The following is an 18,559-nucleotide window of genomic DNA, read 5'->3' on the forward strand; positions in this document are numbered from 1 at the left end:
CATCAGCACTTGGGTTTTCGATGCGTTGAGAGGGGCGTAGCTGTGGAATCTTCTTAAGGGAGAGCCCCGCCGAACTCTGCGGTCTGGGCTTCTCTGCCTACAAGCTCGGGGAGGAGTCTGGACATGCTTGTGTCTGAAGGGAGTTTGAGAACATAGCCGAGCTTCACTCGACTCTTTTTCAACTGCGGACTTGCTGGAGTCTCCCGCTTGCCGCTCCTTCACGGCCTCCTCATCCTTCATCTTGAAGGCTTCTTCTGCTCGGGCATATCCTTCGGCCCGAGCCAGCAAATCGACAAAGTCCTTGGGATACTTCTTTTCCAGGGAAAATAGAAGATCGTTCTTTTGAAGACCGCCCTTTAAGGCAGCCATCGCGATCGATTGGTCCAAGTTTTGGGCCTCCAACATGGCAACGTTAAAACGGTTGACGTAAGCTCAGATGGATTCTCCTTTTTTTTGCTTGATGTTGATGAGGGACTCCGAACCTCTCCGGAGATGCTAGCTACTGATGAAATGAGCGACGAACTGGTGGCTCATCTGATCAAAAGAGAAGATAGTACCTGGCTTCAGTGTCGAGTACCAATTTCTTGCTGCTCCCTTCAAGGTAGACGGGAAGGCTCAGCACAGGATGGCATCCGGTGCGCCATGGAGCAGCATCATTATCTGAAAGACCTCCAGGTGGTCAACCAGATCTGAGGTCCCATCGTAGCTCTCAAATTGGGGGAGCTTGAAGTTCGGTGGGATTGGCTCTTACATGATCATTTGAGAGAAAGGAGGGTCAGTGCAAATGTCCTCACCATAAGCAGTGGGAGCATGGTGGAGCTCTTCGATCCACCGATTCATCTCCCAGAATCTTTGATCCAAGAGGTCCTCTCGATTGTGAGTCTCGAGGGTCTTCTGATGGAACGGAGGTAAGGACTCTCCGGGGGTGGAATCGTGATTGGATGGTGGGCTCTCCACCTTCTGCTTCCCCTTTCCGGGGAAGATGAGGCGACTTGCCCAAGTGGCCTGCCCAGTCATCGGATTTTGGAACTCCGACGATGTTCTTTCCAACAGCACTGATGCCTGCGGCTGCTGCTGCATGGCCTGCACCACTTCGGTGAGGCCCCTGACTTGCTGAACCAGCAAGTCAAACTGCTCCATGCTGACTATTGTTGCCAGAGGAGGAGGAGCCTAGGAAATTGGAGACGAGGTCGGAGCTTGCAGAGCCCGCTGAGATCTGGCCGTGGATCGCCTGGTGGATGCCTTTCGAAGAGGCATCAGGTGGAGATCTGGTAGGAGAAGAAGAAGAGGATGTCGGAGAGGATGACCGAAGACAGTCCCATTGAGCACTCCTTTAAGAACAAGGGTACTGCGAAGACACAGTGCCCTTCCTCTAGTGCCAATTTTGTTGGTGCAGAATTCCACCAACGTCGGAGAAGCTGGAGTTGAGATGACCGCGGTCGCCGCTGGGACCTGCAAAGGAAGTCTAAACCAAAATTGGGGGTGCTTCGGCACTATCCTCTGACGCTCAAGTCAGTACTCTGCTTCAACAGAAATGGAGTGCTCAAATAAAATTTTGGCAGAGTTTCGAGATAGAGTTTAGAGCTTAGAGAAGAACGTATCTGAGGGGTCTCTTTTATAGACAGAGAGCGTAACTGATTGACAGCGACGTCTGTAACCGCTTGGTAGTGGGCCGTTCAGGGCCACGCGAAGTTTGTTATGGAGAGTTGTGGCGTCAGGGGATCGTTCAGGGTCACGTGGAGTTTGTTACGGAGAGTGGAGTGGTGTCTGTTGTCGCGACTTGCCAGAGAGTGGTGGAGCCATGCAGAATCTGTTATAGAGAGTGGAGTAGGATAGTGGCCATTATCGTGACTTGCCAGAGAATTCGGATCTGTCGGCTGAAGCTCGATTGGGATGTCTGACGGAGTGGAATGGCTCTCTGTCTCGTCGATCCAGGAGAAGCTCGGATATTTTTGAGGTTGCTGATGGGTCTACTGTTGTTGGGTGCCTAGAGCGCTGATGTTGCAGGTAGGAGTCATCTGTTGTAGAAGCTCAGATGGGGACTGTTGGGGAAGTCCGATTTCATGATGTTGGGTGGATGACTGGTCAGGACACCACCTCCCAAGATCCTTTCAGTACCACGCGATGCAGCAGGAAGAAAGAAGAAACAAAACAAAAGGAAAAATAATCAAAATACATGGATCAGCCACAAAAGGGCTCGCCTCCACGGGGCATGCAAACTTCACTATGAAAAGAAAATTTTACAAGAGGAGACCTCACCCTCAACCCTTGTACACCCAATTCTCTCTCACATAAAGTTCCCCTCACAAAAGCTCTCTCTCTCTTGGAGACCCCCTGAACCCCTGAAGAGCCTGGCGACCGCTGTCCAGGAGCCTCCTGCTCCTTCTCTCACAGCGCCTCACGCCCCTCTCTCTCTCCACGGTTCGTACGGCGACGAGAAAACCCGAGCACACTTCTTCTGTTCGTTCTCAGGGCCTTTTAAAGGCTTAAACACCCTTTAAACTTGATTAGAGAAGGATTAGGAATCCTAAACCAAGCCAAAAAACCCTCTGAACCGTCGGATCAAGACCGGGAGCCCTCTGGGCCGTTGGATCGCGCTCCGATCTACGAAATAGGGTCGTGGACCGCGAGAATCGCGTGGGAAACGCCCACGCGGTCCGCAGACCGCGCCGTGGACCACCCGGTCCACGGTGGACCGGGGCAAGGGCCAGCAGGCCCGCTGGCCTGGGCAAGCCCGCACGCGCGGGCCTGGGCCGCGCCTGCGCATGGGCCTGGGTCGCGTGCCGCCGCCTGCGGCCGCGCCGCTGCCGTCCGCCGCCGGTCGCCGGCGATCCTCCACCGCCTCAATTTTCATGCTAACTTCGAAAGCTCGTATCTCCTCCATCCGAGCTCCGTTTCAGGTGATCTTGGTCTCGTTAGACTCCATTTTTCGCTGCGAACCTTGCTGTGGGCTCAATGTGGGCTGAATCTCGAGATATCAAATCCTAACAATCTCCACCTCGACTCGATATTCGGCCACCTCCAAACTCCGAGAGCTTCTAGATCTCCTCGCCCCCATGCCCTGGGGCAATCGCCTGCTGATCATGGATGGGCAAACATGGGAGTCGAGCCAGGCTGCTCGATCCCATCTCCATCGTATGCTGTGCTCCTCCTGACCTGAGACCTGCTCGGGGCATCATCCTGCGGCAATAGGAATCTTACCTTGCGACGTCGCCTCTCATCCTCCCGAGTCTCCTGTCTCGTGCCCGATCCGCCTCCTGGAGCTCCACCTCGCTCTGGGCTCCACCTGGCTCCCGATGCTCCACCTCGCACTGGGCTCCCTGCCAGGTAATAATGTCCTCTGCTCCCCTTCTTCCCCTCCAGCACAATCCTATCGCCGCGTAGCACCCTCAGGATTCCTCCACCAGCTACCGTCCTGTAGCCTCTCGAATCCAGTCTGCTAAGTGAGATAAGATTCCGCCTGAAATTGGGTATGTATCGGACCTCCCCCAATCTCCTCACTGCACCGTCATATGTCCTCCAGCTGACCGTCCCAATGCCTCTGATCGCACAGCTCGATCCATTCGGCAGATATACAGTGCTCTCACTGTTCTCCAGGGAGTCAAACTGCTCCTCTCTGCAACACACATGATAGGGGCATGCAGAATCTAATATCCACTGCTGGGAAGAAGTAGATACCTCGTCAGATATCTCCAGGACATCTCCATCTGAATCACTGCCGGCCGTCGCTACAGCAGCCACCGTCCGATTTTTCAGTTGAGGGCAATCTCTGGCTAGATGCCCCAACTCTTCACACCGGTAACACCTGGTTTTGCTCAAGTCCCTCCTGGACTTAGACCGCCCTCGATGCGATCTCCTGTCGCTCCGTCTACCGCCTCCTACACCTCCAGAAGCCACCAAAGCTGAGCTATCGCCACCTGAGCTCAAAGCTGGGTTCTCCCTCCTGAGAAACTCGTTCTGGAGTATCACCGCGGTGACCTCGTCCATCTTGAAAGTGCTCTTCCCCGCTAGAAGAGCAGTCACCAAGGACTCGTACGAAGAAGGAAGCGACGCCAGCAAAACCAGCGCCCTGGTCTTCTCCTCAACGTTCTCGCCAACGCTGAGAAGGTCGGTGAGGATCTTCTGGAAGTGGCTCAGATGCTCCTGCACGCTCTGTCCCTCAGTCATCCGCAGTTGGTAAAACTGCCTCCAGAGGAAAAGAGTGTTGGTGAGAGACTTCGCCATGTACAACTCCTCGAGCTTCGACCACAGCACCGTCGGAGAAGTCTCGCTCAGCACATGGATCACCACCTCATCCGCCAGGTACATGCGGATGGTACTCACCGCCTGCATCTGTAGCCGTTTCTAATCCCGCACCTCTATGGTGGTCGGCTTTTCATCGCACAAAAGAGCATCGATCAACCTCTGTTGGATGAGCACGTCCTTCACCCTTGCCTGCCACAAGGAGAAATTGCTCTTGCCATCGAACTTGTTGATCTCCATCTTGATTGTTCATGTTTTCTCCATCTTCAGTCTTGCTCACCACCACTGCAATCTGCGTTCTTGTACCGCCTTGCTCTGATACCACTTGTTGGGTGGATGTCTGGCCAGGACACCACCTCCCAAGATCCTTTCAGTACCACGCGATGCAGCAGGAAGAAAGAAGAAACAAAACAAAAGGAAAAACAATCAAAATACGTGGATCAGCCACAAAAGGGCTCGCCTCCACGGGGCATGCAAACTTCACTATGAAAAAAAAATTTTACAAGAGGAGACCTCACCCTCAACCCTTGTACACCCAATTCTCTCTCACATAAAGTTTCCCTCACAAAAGCTCTCTCTCTCTTGGAGACCCCCTGAACCCCTGAAGAGCCTGGCGACCGCTGTCCAGGAGCCTCCTGCTCCTTCTCTCACAGCGCCTCACGCCCCTCTCTCTCTCCACGGTTCGTACGGCGGTGAGAAAACCCGAGCACACTTCTTCTGTACGTTCTCAGGGCCTTTTAAAGGCTTAAACACCCTTTAAACTTAATTAGAGAAGGATTAGGAATCCTAAACCAAGCCAAAAAACCCTCTGAATCGTCGGATCAAGACCGGAAGCCCTCTGGGCCGTTGGATCGCGCTCCGATCCACGAAATAGGGCCGTGGACCGCGAGAATCGCGTGGGAAATGCCCACGCGGTCCGCAGACCGCGCCGTGGACCACCCGGTCCACGGTGGACCGGGGCAAGGGCCAGCAGGCCCGCTGGCCTGGGCAGGCCCGCGCGCGCCCGTGTGTGCCTGGGCCGCGCGCCCGCGTGCGCCTGGGCCGCGCGCCCGGCCTGGGCCGCGCGCCCCGCTGGGCCGCGCGCCCGCCTGGGCCGCAGGCCCCCCCGCGCGCGGGCCTGGGTCGCACGTCCCGCGCGCCGCTGCCGTCCGCCACCGGTCGCCGGCGATCCTCCGCCGCCTCGATTTTTGTGCCGACTTCGAAAGCTCGTATCTCCTCCATCCGAGCTCCGTTTCAGGTGATCTTGGTCTTGTTGGACTCCATTTTTCGCCGCGAACCTTGCTGTGGGCTCAATGTGGGCTGTCTCGAGGCATCAAATCCTAACACATGAGGAATCCGATAGAGGGTCAGTCGGCAGTGGACTTTGGATAGCGTTGGGGAGGTTCATCCGCTGGAGGGGTCTGGAAGATCCTGTGGAAGTCCGGTTGGTGTTGTTGAAGTTCGGCTGATGCTATTGAAGGTTGATGGCTGGGGAGATACGGCAAACACCAGAGGTGGTCGGTCGTTGTAGAAATCCAGCTGCTGGAGCCCGTCTGTTGTAGAAGTTCGTCCGGAATCCATCCGCAATGGAAGTCCAGATGGAGTTCGATTCTTGTAGAAGGCTGAAAGGAGGCTGCTTATTGTAGAAGCTCGATTGAAGATCGGTTGTCATGGACGCTCGGAGTAGTGACCTGGCCGGTGGAGCCCATCCCATTGTAGAAGCTCGTTTGGGATCCGTCCACTGTAGGAGCTCGGAGTAGAGATCCGGGGTAGACCTCCTGCAGTAGAAGTTTGGAGTAGACTGCTTGCAGTAGAAGTTTGGAGTAGAGATCCGGCTGGTGGAAGTTTGGAGTAGAGTCGTCCGTGGCCGGAAGAAGTCTAGAAGGGGTTCAGAGAATAATCGATCACTGTAGAAAATCGGCTGATAGTGAAGTCCAGAGAGCATTTGGAGCAGTCCGATAGATAAATGGAGAAGCTCATTGTTGGAGAAGCCCGGATGGTATTATGGAAGCTCGGACGGTCGAGGGAGTTCAGAAAGATGCCATACAAGGTCGGAAGCCGGAAAAGTCCTGGAAGGGTTGGCCTTTTACAAACTTTGGCTGGGGGTATTTTATACCCAACAAGTTAGTTATGTAAATTCATGCCTTAAATTTTTAACTCTTGAAAATATGAATTGACATTTCTACTAACTCAAAGGATGTATCACAGACACAATATGCACAATGTGATCGAAGAATAACCTATTTATTGATTTATAGTCAAAATTATAAATTTGCCCTTAGATTTGTACAGGAATGTATCAGCCAATCTGACATCTAGGGCACACATCTAACAGTCCCTTGGTCCCCTATTTATAGGGGATGCCCCAGATGGTTTCTTATGGTGATTTTTTATTAAGACTAAGAGGAGAGATATGGTAAATATATAAAAAATCTAAAAAAAATTGAGGAAAAAAAAAGAAAATTTTGAGTGGCAAATGTTGCTACAAGGGTGGTGAGATTTTCAGCAAGTATTGCTTGAGTGCCCTAAGATTTGATTTTTCCATGTGTTGGAGCCAAAAATCAAATCCTAGATTGTATGACATCTGAAGAGTATCTTCTTGGTGTCATTTTAGTAGTGAGATTGAAAGCAACTGGACTTTGGTACGATTATGATGTAAGTTCAAAGTCGGTAGTGTTCTTAAGAAGATAAGGCTGTGGTAGCATACTGGTTGGGAAGGACTTTGGCCAACTTCTGTATGGATCACTGTTGGAGGACTTCTACCTTGGGTCTTGTGGAGAACACCAATGTATCATTTTTTTATATTGGTTAAAGTATAATTTTCTATCTCTTTGTATGCTTAAATTTACTTTGATCGTGATCAGCAAAATGATTCTAGTATTTTGGGTTCGACTCGATAGTTTTATTTGATAAGGCTATTGATTTATTTATTTTAAAATTTTTAAAAATTATTTTCCACTATGTGGTCAGAACCCAATAGGAGAGAATGAGGTTCTCTCATAATGGACCCCTCCAGGGATACCACAGCAAAATGGTGTCTTAAAAAAGAGAAATCAAATCCTGTTGGACATGGTTCGGTCCATAATGGGGTTTGCAAGTCTGCCGACCTTCTTTTGGTGATATACACTTGAGATAGTCTATTTTGTGCTCAATAATATTTCAAGTTAGTTAGTAAAATACCATATGAAATATGGTCAGGACATAGGCCGAACCTCACTTACCTTAAGGTCTGGGGATGTCCGGCCTATGTCAAATGATTACAGACCGATAAGCTCAGACCTAGATCTGATAAGTGTTATTTTATAGGATACCCTAAGAAAATGAGAGAATATTACTTTTACCTCCTTGCTAAACAAAGGATATTTGTCAGCAGTAAGGCATACCTTTTAGAAAAGGAGTTTCTTAGTCAAGGAACAAATGCCTCTAAAATCAAGCTTAGCGAAGTTCGATAGGTAGAAGAACTGACACCAGTGACTAAATCTGAACCAAATTTGATTAGATCAAATTCGGAGCCCAATATAAAATCACCCTTAAGGCAATCCAGTAGAGTACTACATCAGCCAGATAGATACTTCAATTTTTTGATCCAAGATGGGGATCCTCTTGAGCTTAATAAGAACAATAAGGATCCAGTTACCTACATAGATGCGATGCAGAGGTCTGACTCTGAGAAATAACTTAAAGCTATAAAATCTAAAATAAAGTCCATGAAGGTCAATGATGTATGGACAATAATTGATCCACCTGAAGAGATAAAACCCATAGGGTGTAAGTGGATCTTCAAAAGAAAAAGGAGTGCGGATAGAAAGGTGAAGACCTATAAAGTCTGTCTAGTTACCAAGGGGTATCATCAGCATTATGTTATTGACTATGATGAGACGATTTCTCCTATGGTAATGCTAAAGTTCATTCGGATCATGCTTGCAATAGCAACATATCTGGACTATGAAATCTAGTAAATGGATGTAAAGACAGCTTTCTTAAATAAAGAGCTGAATGAAGAGGTATATATGATACAATCTGAAAGATTCACATCCACAAATGAGTTCAAGGTGTGCAACCTCCAATGCCTATTTAGGATATTGGACTCATGATCATGCACCTTAAAGGAGGCTATGAACTAGTTATCCCATAACTGTATCATTTTAAGAACCTAATAATTTAGAGAATTAGATTTAATAATTTGAGAATAAGAGAAGAAATTGATCTGCAAATCGTAAATCCTCCCACTGACTTCATCAAGTCATGAAGAGGACTTTATACAAGCTTATCTAAAAATATCTAAATCAATTATACTGATTTATCTTAATAGCATGAGTTAGCTCGAATTGATTAGTGATCTAATCAAAATATAATTTGCCATGTTAGCCAGATAGTGAGATCGATGAGAGGGATATGCCACTAACTCGCCATAGACGCTATCTAGGTGAGTAGCTCCCAATTAATGAGCACCAATCAAAACTACCAAATTTATCTTAGACACCAACTGATTAATTAGTTTCAATTTGATTCACCAAAAGATTCGGGCTCAACCACTGAGCCATGATTATGGTCTATTTAGTAAGGTCGAAAATATGAACTTGATCAAGCTTCAACTATTAAGGTTGATCTAGAGAATTTCTGACCTAATCTAATTCAACTCTTGAATAGATTTAATCAATTTTTTATTTAGTTCATATATGTTTCTAACCCTAGGTCTAATCCAGTAGAAGGATCTGATTCATGCTAACCCATTGCCCATTGATTTATGTGGTGTCTTAAAATATTTTAATTCTTAAATCTAGATTATTTTAAAACTTAATTCCAAATTAAGTATGTGAAACGTATATTTCAATTTATAAAACTATTCTACTAAAATTTCAAGGAAAGCATATCATATGTTTCATATTATGAAAACTAATTTTTATATCAATATTTAACAATTAAACATGCATAAGTATGATCTAAACTTCATATATATATCATATGTATCATGATAATTTTTAGATCACTACTAATTATATCTAATGTAACATGCTATTCAGATTTTAAAATAATTTTTATATCTAAATTTATTTTATTATAATGAGTTATAAATTATTTTAGATCTAACTTAAACTTATTTATGATCAAAATAATTCATAAAAATCTATTTGTTATTCTTCTTCATGAAACAGGATCACAATGACCCCACTACACATCATAAGAGAACTTGTCGAATAGGCAAGAGAGAAACTTGAATCTCTTCTTCCTCTTATGATCAGATGGTCTAGTGATCTCATCAATCCATGTACTAGGCTACTGAGATCTGAAATCTAATTTCAAATAGAATCATATCTACATATAATTTATCAAAATAAAGCAAGCATGAACATGACTTTGATCATATCAACCATATTCTTCATCTAATCTAATTAGATTTAATACATCATATACATCATATCAGTTCTAAAAGTTAATTTATACAAGATATAAAATATTAAATTCAGATTTGAAATTATATAGAAAAATATTTAGATGCATATATGAACACATAAAGATTAAATTTTTGGTTGGATCTGTTTCGACGTTGTGCAGATTTTTGATAGAAATCAGATTTGAAAATCTATCAAAATAGATTTAATTTAGATCTGAAATAACTTTCAATCCAAAATAACAACAAAATAATTTTATTAAAATTAATTTAAAATAGATTTTAAAAGAGATTGTTATTTCAACAAAAATCTGCAATAATAAAATTCTGTTATAACAAATTTATAACAAATCTTAACCAACCATTGATTAGGTTCTTGAAATCAAGTCAAAATCAGATCATAGATTTTATTTAAATAGATCTAAATTATATTTAATATCTAATATAAAATTTTAATTACATACCATATGTAAATCAATCAAAAAAATTAGTTATATATCTATATATTAAAATCTGGCTCTGATACCAATTGAAGAAAAAAAGAGACTCATGCTAAATGATTGTCAGAGAACATCTAAAAATTTTTCTATAATAATCTAATAAAGATTTTATCTTTTACCTATTACGCAGTAAAATAGGGATCAAATCTCCAAAAGATTCTGAATCCAAAATCTCATAAAGATTTGAATATACAAACCCTTTACTTCACATGCATGTCAGGCTTCACAGGAAAGCAGAATGAAGCCATAGATCCTCATACCTTCTTAAGGCAGCAAATAGGGGAGGAAAAACAACCTTGGTGTGATGCCTCATACCAAAAAGTTGGGATGCCAAGGGTCTTCATGCCAAGGGAAGTGGGATGCCCAAACTCCAAGCCAAAAGGAGAAGAATCAGTTCCTCTCTTGCACCCCTCCTCTCTCTCTCTTTCACCTTAGCACACAATCCAATTGTTATGCTTGGGTAGTTAGAAATTCTTCTTATTTATAGATATTTTTTTATGATCCAATAGATTAGGACTCCTAATTCAAATCAGCTTTGAATTAATACTTTCCTTATCTAACTATAAAGCTTATTTGAGATAGGATATGTGCCTAACTAGGCACCCTCATGCACCCACACCTACACCCAAGTGTGGGGCGGCAACAACCAACAACCCATCCCCTTTAGGTCGGCCATGAGGAGAGAGAGTCTCAATAAAAGTAGACTAAGGAACTAATCCAAATATGGGTTAATTCTAATCTAATTCGAACCTGATTCAAACTAATTTTAAATAGGCTATCAATCTCAAACTATTTAAAATTTAGAACTAAGTCTAACTTAGATTTTCAACCTAATTAATTTTAATTAAATCAGATCTAATATAAAATTAATTAGTACTTAAATCTAATCTCTCATAAGCTCCTTGGATCATAGATCAAATCTTATTCATCTCTAAAATTGAACCTGAACCTCATGTCTAGCGCTAGCTAGACATAATCAACTGTTTAATCTTGTATAACTTATAACTTAATTCTTAATCAAATTAATCTATTTATTTAATCAAGTCACATACTTTTAAATTGAATATATAGACTTAAGTCAATTTTTTCCTCCATTGTTTGATTTTGTGCGTCTCCATAGGTTCAAATACTAAGTCGGTAACACAAAAATTATTTCTTATACTAATTGAAGTTACCATCTAGCAATAGTTTTCGACATCCAGATAGATCGAATATTTGTAAGATAATATTCAAGAACCTATGCATATGATTACCACATAATTCATCCCTTTGATCCTGAATGCTCTAGAACAATCAAGAGTTAAACTGTCAACCCTGAAGGATCATCCTCATTGTATTCCAATCTTTCAAATCCATCACATGGATTATCCTGATCGAGATTTTACTAAATTAAAATATAGTGATGTATCAGCTCTTATAATCCAGAGGGATCAATTCCATCTTGATCCACATACAGACTTTACAAATACTTGACTGTACCCAGTAGCCTTCCATTACTCATTAGAAATATAGATAGTCTGGCATCAAAGCATAATGAGTTACTTGCAAGTCACTATGGTGATCTCAAATATGAGGGATACTTATGCCCATATGCTTCGCAAGCTGCTCTCGACAGCAGAGCGCTCAATAGGTAAGTCACTTGTTTAGTAATGATGTACTCCTATATCTCACCTGTATACCATACCACTGTCTCCACACACTTTGGTTAAGAGGACAACCAACTTATATGACACACAATGACCTTCATTCGATAAACATCATTATCTTTTAATGATATATTATTTGATGTTGCTCCTAGATTGATTTTGATGATTACAAAGCAGATTGAAGGGATACAATATTTTAAAATGAAAAAGTCCTTATGCTCTTCAAGGGCAAAATCGTAATTTCACTAAAATTCTGATTTGATAGTACCATTTGGTAGAACAAATGATTTGAAATCTATTGGTGAAAATTTCATTGTGTTTGGACTTATATTTTTGAAGTTATGAAGGTTTGAAGTGCATGAGTCGACTCATGAGTCAACTCATGGCACTGTGAGCTGATTGGCACGCAAAAATTCTCCTTGGCATGCTAGTTTTCTGGCTTGGCACGACCTGTGAGTCGACTCATGAGTCGACCCACAAGGCATGAGTCGACTCATGAGTCGACCCCTGCTAATTTGAGCCAAGAAATTCCAAAAAAGCATTCTCTGGTTTTTGCAACAGAGGTCGACTCATGAGTCGACCCCTGAAGCATGAGTCGACTCATGAGTCGACCCCTGCGATGGGAAATGTCAGCAACGGCTATTTTTTTGCCTGTTTTAATTGCCATTTATGCTTCCTAAAAATCCTCTAACGGCTCTTTATCTGCCTAAATTGTTTTCTCTTGCTTCTAATGCTACAAAATGCTTTAAATGATGAAAGAAATTGCAGATTAAATAGCGGATCAAACGTGAAGAGAAAAAGAGGAAAAAGAGAAGAACAGAAGAGAGGATCCAAAATTTGCAAGAAAAAGCCTGAGATCAACGAAAAATCCAAAGAGAAAAAGAGAGAGGATCCACAATATACCAGAGAGATTGTGATAGAGAAAAGCTAGATCTTTCAAGGAGAGAGTTCTTCACGCCTATTGTTTCAACCTTGATCTAGAGATCGTTCAAAGCTTTCAAGAGATCTTCAATCAACGATCAACCTCTTCTCAAGCATTCGTTCAACCGTTCATTCATCTTTGAGAAATTCCGAAAAAGGGGTTCTTCATTTGAGTAAAGCTTTTATTGTTATATTTGCTCATTTAAGGAGCTGTTATTGTATTAATCTGTGCTCTAAATATTCTTACTCTTTGTGAGTTTTTGCTCTTATTTTTGGAGGATTTCCAAAACAAGGAAAAGTTGATCCGAACCTAAAATCGGAGTGTTTTGGGTTTGCTTGTACCCGAGAAACAAGTGTTCTAGCTTGGGATAGCTAGTGTCGGAGTTTCCGACGTCTTGTATTCTAGCTTGGGATAGCTAGTGTCAGAGTTTCCGACGTTTTGTATTCGGGTTGAATACAAAGGATAGTGGATTGAAATTCCCAAGTGGGATCTTGGGGAGTGGATGTAGGTGCAAGGTTAGCACCGAACCACTATAAATCCTTGTGTTTGTGGTGTGCTTTATCGCTTTATCTTATTTCTTTATTATATCCTTGCAATACTGCTTTAGGTAATTAATATTGATTTAAAGCTATTGTTTTGTTCTTCATAAGTTATCTGTTGGGCTTAAAATTTTTAGAAACCCAATTCACCCCCCCCCCTCTTGGGTTGCATAGCTGGGCAACATTTGATCATGAACATATTTAAACTATACGATAAATCTTCCTTTATAGATTACTTTATTCATCACAATACAAGAGTTCTAAGAAGGAAGATGTAACTTTATAATGAAAGATACCAAAATAATATTTATTTATTGATAAAAAATTCAGATATATATTTTACAAAACGAGCACAATCGTCCAAATGATTGACTTTAGGATACATTTTCTAACAACGACAACTATTGATTTGATCATGAGCACTCTTGACCTAATCTTAATCAACACTTAACTTGATTTGATTAACCACTCAAATCAATTGGGTTCCATTAGGTTCTAATCAATTATCCTAGGTATAATCAAATTACTAGGCCTAATTTGATTTAGCCATGATCAATTGTAAATCTTATTGACATTAAATTCAGATCTAAAAATAAATTTCATATTTGAATTACATGAATGATTTAACATGTTATGATCTTGAAACAACTTTTAGATTTTAGATCTAAATTTTAAATTTAAGATCTAAACATGTTATGATCTTGAAACTAGTTTTCAAATTTCAGCAATCATTCATATATGATATAATCAGATCAAAAACTACTTTTCATATCTATACAATGATCCATATATCTTATACATGACAAACAATCAGATCTTAAAAATTAATTTTTTAGATCTAAATTTATAATCACATGTCTCATACATGATTTAAAATTAGATTTAAAATCATTCAATATTGATATAGGACAACTTTTTCAACATAAGAGGTAAACCTTATGCCAATACTACCTTGTTTCATATCAATATCAAACAAATCATGATATATCATATCTAAAAATATTCAAACATCTCATATATGAATAAAAATTAGATCTAAATTTCTAAAAATATTTTTTAAAATATCCAACATCAATATAAGACAATCTTTACAATATAAGAGGTAAACTTTATGCCAAGACAACCTCATATCATATCGATGTCGGATCTATATCAGATTAATTTTAGATCTGATTTAGAAATTAGATCTCATCTTATTTTTATGCATATGAATCCATGGCTCTAATATCACTATTGTATTTTAGATATTTTTCATGTAGATTTTAAAATAATTTTGAATTTAAGCAATGGAAGACATGATTAAATCAAAATTAATCCTACGCATGCATTGATCTAAATCAAATACCTATAGATCTAGTTTATATGATGATAAATAAGATATAAAGTATCTAATTTTAGAGAATAAAAATTAATTTAAGATAAGATCACATATCTAAATTGTAGAACTCCTTCTCGAATTCGGATCTATAGATACCTTCAGATTCTGTTGTAGCCATATATGTTCCTGACCTCTATAGATATCCATACGAGGTATGATATGATTGAAGGCTCTTTGTTCTCTCTGAGATGCTAGATCTCTTATAGAGAATGCTTTTTTAATAGTTGAATAGGATCTCCTTCAATCTCCAAGACAATCTCAAGAAGGAAGAAAATAAGGTGCAGGAGGAAGAAGACTTGGAGAGGAGAGAACCTTTCTCTCTTTCTCCCTTGACTTTTTTCATGCCCCTAAAGAGAACCCATGCCCAAAAAGAGGTTTTCAAATGCCTTTACACATCCCAAAATCCCTCTATTTAAATAGGAGGTGTCCAAGGGTGATAAGGCTAGAGTTTGTGTAATTAAGACTAGGCTTGACAGGATCAAATCCAATCAAACTAGGACTCCATTTTTGATCCAATCAAAACTAAATCTTATCTGATTTGATCCTTATCCAAAAGAGGGGATAAGAGAGGGCATATGGAGCTTTAGGCATGGTCCATGGCTGGTGCAAAATCCAATGTGGCATCCCCTTTGTAGGTGGGAACACAGGTGGCGCCAATGGAGAGAGAATCCTAGTCCAACTAGGATCCCTTTTAGGTATAGATTTAAATCTGATTTAAATATGTTTTAATCCTAACCAACTTAGGATTAGATAACACCTAAATTAATCTAGTTCATAATATAATTAGAAACTCAATTAAATCTAAATTGAATCCTAATCTAATTAGAAAATTGATTCAATCATGTCCTAGTCAAAGTAGGAATTATTCTCTTTATGTAATTGGATTATCTCATAATCCAATTAGATTTGATCTAATCATATCCAAATCAATCTAAAATTAAATCTAATTCAATTAGATTTAATTTATACCCCATAGCTCAATCAGATTGAGCCAGACAATAATCTAATTACCAATTGCACTATAAAAAAATTATTTTTTTCAACTTAATATTGCCGACGCTAGGAGTGTTGGAACCAGATCTAGGGTTTCAGGGTTAGATCTTGAAATTTTTTCAAGATCAGGAAGTGAAAGACTAAAATAAATCAAAATTTATTTTATAAAATTAGAGAATCTTTAGATCTAAGATCCTATTACATGATTATTATATGGCATTAAATCAGAAATTAAAATATAAAGAGCAAGAACTACATGTTGATCATATCAACATGTTTCTATACTACATCTAATGTATGTAAAATATAATAGATCAAATCTATTATCTTGTACTTTAGACATTCTAACTTTGCTGATCTAGGCTTGAGGATGATGTTGTGAGCCACACATACGTCCGGCCTCTAAGAGTCGTCCACACGAGCCTACGAATCACAATCAGAATCCTGATCCAAAAAATCAGCAATGTATGCTAGTACTGCACTGATCCTTCTTCGATGGTCGATCAGATGCCTCCTTCTTCTTGATTAGAATTCTTTCAAAGATAAAAAGTAGGAGAAGGAGTTTTAGATCTGAGACACTCTCAGAAAACTCAAGATGGAGGAAGGGAAGAGGTGAACACAGCAACCCAAGAAGAAGACCCTCTTCTTCTTCTCTTTGCTCTAACCTAGACACCTAGTCTTGTGTCTATTGTATCTCCACGCCCCAATCTTCTTTCTCCTTAATTTTTGTATGCCCCAAAGGTCTTTCTTTTCTCTATTTTTTGTAAAAAGTTCAAAAAGAAATTTATTTTAAATATAGAGATATGATAGTCTCTGTCTAGGTCAAATACCTAGTCAAGGATTATCCAAATATGGCAAGACAAGGGGCGCCCAACTCTTGGGTGCCCCCTCTTTTTTTCTATTCATGGACAACCAGAAAAGGGTGCATATTATATACTATAAAAGTCATAAAAATTGCAAAAAAAATCTGAGTAAAATCAGTGCTATAAGGAAAGAGTTTTGATTTCCTAAAACTCTATCTCATAGAATTTGAAATCCAAACTAATTTCTACTTTGACTTGATCAACAACCACTTTCTATGTAAGAGAGAAAGAGAGGAAAGTTTTGGGCATGTGTGAAGACCTGGGAGAGAAGTTTTATCATACAAAATAAGAGAGAGTGGGCATGGGATAAGAGAGAGTGGGCGCGGGGCCTAAATTGGCGCAAGGTGGAATCCTAGTCTTACTAGGATTCAATCTATGTCTTGTTCCAATCTGGTTTCTCAAACCAAATCAAACCAAAACCAAATCAATCCAATTAAAATAGGTCTTAACCCAATTAAGAACCTAATTTAATCAGATTAAATTATATTTAAATCTGATTTAATTTTTTAATCGAATTAGAAATTAGGTTGACCCAAGTCCTAATTGAACTACGACTAGTTTTTCCTTGCACTTGGTTTATCCAATAAACCAATTAGACTTGATCCAATCAAGTCCAAACAAAATCTAATTAAATTATATTTAATTAGACTTAATCTCAGTCCATTAGCTTAATCAAATTAAGTCAATTAGTAATCAAATTGCTAATCGATCCTCTTGCAACACTTGCACTAGGTTAAATGTCAATCATATTGATCGTTTAACCCTAGAATGATTCTTAATCGTTGATCAACCATCCGATCGGATCATGAACTCTAATGGATGTGACCTCATAGGTCTAAACCTAAGTCGGTAGCATAGGAATAAATTTTTATACCAATCGAAGTGACCATCTAGCAATGGTACCCGACGATCGGATAGATCGAATGTGTAGAACAACATCCTTAGAACCCATGCGGATAAAGTTTCCATATAATTCATCTCCTTGACCAAAATGCTCATAGGACACCTCAGAGTTCAACTGTCAACTCTGATCATGTTGTCCACATTATATTTCAAAATATCAAATCCATCTGATGGATTATCCTGGCCAAGATTTTGCTAAATTGAAATATAGTGACTCATTCTTCTCCAACTCTTGGAGTGGTCAATCCCATCTCGATCACACTCTAACTTTGCAAGTACTTGACTGTGCCCAGAAGCCTTCCTTCACTGAATTAGAAATGCAGTTAGTCCAGTATCAAAGTACAGTGAGTTTTTTGCAAGTCACTGAGGCGATCTCAGGTCTAAGGGACACTTATACCTATATCCCATCAGAGACATTCTCGACAGCAGAATACTCTAGAGTTAGTCACGTTCAATGATGATGTACCCTTATATCTCACCTGTATACTATACTAGTATCTCCACACTCTTTGGTTAAGAGAACAACCAATCCATATGGTCTACAGTAACCTATGCTCGATAGAAGCTGTCGTCCTTATTAACAGCCTATCATTTGGTCGTGAACAGTTTTAAGGACTAATCGATAAATTCTCTCTTTATTGAACCTAAATAGTCCTAAGGACTTCATCACAACAACAGAATTCATTAGAAGATGAAAATTTATGATGAAGATATCAAAAATATATTTTATTTATTAACAAATCAATTACAATACAAGGTTGCTCAATCGTTAATAGCTTGACGATTGATTTTTGGAACATATTTTTCAACAACTCCCACTTGTCCTAAAGCCACTCGACATAGTATCTAATACCCATCTTCGACTTTTGATTGTTGAACTCCATTATTTCCAGGGCTTTATTGAAGGGGTTGGCCAGGTTCTTCTTTCTATCGATCTTCTGAAGGTCGACATCACCTCGATCCATGATCTCCCAGATCAGGTGGAAGCGGCGTAAAATGTGCTTCATCCACTGGTGTGCTTTGAGTTCCTTCGCCTGAGCTATGGCACCAGTGTTGTCCTAGTAGAGCAGGATCGAACCATCGAGGGAGGGTGCTACTCCGAGCTCGGTGATGAATTTTCTCAGCCACACAGCTTCCTTCGCGGCATCCGATGCTGCAATGTACTCCACCTCACAAACAAAGTCTGCCACAGTATGCTTCTT

The sequence above is a fragment of the Elaeis guineensis genome, chromosome 11, assembly GCF_000442705.2.
Source record: "Elaeis guineensis isolate ETL-2024a chromosome 11, EG11, whole genome shotgun sequence".
Classification (NCBI taxonomy): Eukaryota; Viridiplantae; Streptophyta; class Magnoliopsida; order Arecales; family Arecaceae; genus Elaeis; species Elaeis guineensis.